Consider the following 1,731-nt stretch of genomic DNA (forward strand, 5'->3'; position numbering starts at 1 on the left):
ATGCTATGAAAGTTTTCCAGTGGAGACACGAGGCACCTTTCTGATTTAAGGAAATGGTTATTGATTTTATTTAAACTAGATGAAACCCGACATGTTGTGGGAATGTTTTTTGGTACATTTTGTGTAAACTATTCAAATCATCACTTCATTTTTTGTAAATGGTGAAAATATGCACTTGAAATAATTAACTTGTTATTCCAGGAATATTTTGCAAAATATTGTACTTATCATCTTAGATACAATCCTTGCACATTATACGGATCACGTTTTCATTCATTCATTTGTGCGAATAGCACATATCACATTATTTTAGAACTACAAATGTTTAATAATATAATGCGTGTTAGTGTTGACATTGCACGTGCAAGCTTACTTCTATTTTTTAAAGTTGCCGAGCAAGGCCTTAATCGTGGCAGATTTAGTGTTGACATTGCAAGAAAGTAGGAAACGTACGACACACTTGATACTGATACTCTCAACTAGTTAGTTAGGTGCACTTACCTTGGAATCTCATTCAGTTGGATGTTCAGAAATGTCTGCAACTGGATCATTAAGCTCCATGCCAAAATTTCCTTCACTAAAACAAAGAAGAAAGGCTGTTTAAATATATTTACCGCACGCCCAAATGTAACTAGCCTGAAGGGCGCAAAACTCCTACATCTGTGCGTTGGAAAACCGAAGAAACATGACTGAATTAGCATATGCCCAGTTACAAGTTACATCAGCTGTTGCTGTTCCACGAGGCTGGGGCGACCCTATAAAGAATCGATTTGCATGCAACTTGAGTACCTGGCAGACATGGCTATCATGAAGAAGCTGCTACCCGTCTTTGCCCTCGTGATGTTCCTGTCACACCTCCACGTCCATGCCGTCTCCGTATCCGTGCGCAGCAGCGCCAACGTTACCACAGAGAACAAAGAACAGCCACCGTCAAGGCAGGTGCCACATCAGTGGCTTCCTACATGGCAAATCCGGTCACTGCAACAGGGATCAGGGCTCGGTCTGTTGTAAATACGGTCACCGCTACCCGCAATTCAGGTGCTCGCCCCCGGTGTCGGCCGACACACCGGCGATACTAACTTTGAACAGCTTCGCACGAGGTAGAGACGGCGCTGGCAAATCGTTCTGCGACAACCGCTTCCACAAGGACACTGAGCTGATGGTGGCGCTGTCCACGGGGTGGCTGCGCCTGGACAGCAAGCGCAGGTGCAACAAGATTATCCGCGTCAACGGGAACGGGCATGCCATGCTGGCCAAGGTCGTCGACGAGTGCGACTCGGTGTACGGCTGCGACGCCGAGCACAACTTCAAGACACCGTGCCCATACAACGACGTAGACGCGTCACCGGCCATATGGAAGGCGTTGGGGCTCAAGGAGGAGATTGGAGTGTTCAAGATCACTTGGTCTGATGTGTGAGCTATGCCATTAAGACCTTGCATTAAGCTATGTACACGCAGACATGCGGAAACGTAGATGTGTGCGTTGTTCTCTTGGTGATGGAGTCGCTGCTAATTAAAATAAGCCACCACTTGCTTGTATTTGATATTTTCACAACTTTATGTATTTGTCCTGTCTTGGTGCTATATTTACGATTCACATGTATATGATATTTTCTTGATTTATGTACTTACCTTGTTTCGGTGCTATATGTATTATTTGCGTGGATCTAATATTTTTTGAAATTTATGTATTTGCCCAGTTTGGGTACACACACTAGTAGAAAAAGAGGC

General features: G+C 44.3%; 1 pseudogene; it reads left to right on the forward strand.

The window, feature by feature from the left end:
* The first annotated feature begins 798 nt into the window (after positions 1–798).
* LOC109746647 (putative ripening-related protein 4) lies at positions 799–1,417 on the forward strand (annotated as a pseudogene).
* The last annotated feature ends 314 nt before the right edge of the window (positions 1,418–1,731 follow it).

The sequence above is a fragment of the Aegilops tauschii genome, chromosome 5, assembly GCF_002575655.3.
Source record: "Aegilops tauschii subsp. strangulata cultivar AL8/78 chromosome 5, Aet v6.0, whole genome shotgun sequence".
Lineage (NCBI taxonomy): Eukaryota > Viridiplantae > Streptophyta > Magnoliopsida > Poales > Poaceae > Aegilops > Aegilops tauschii.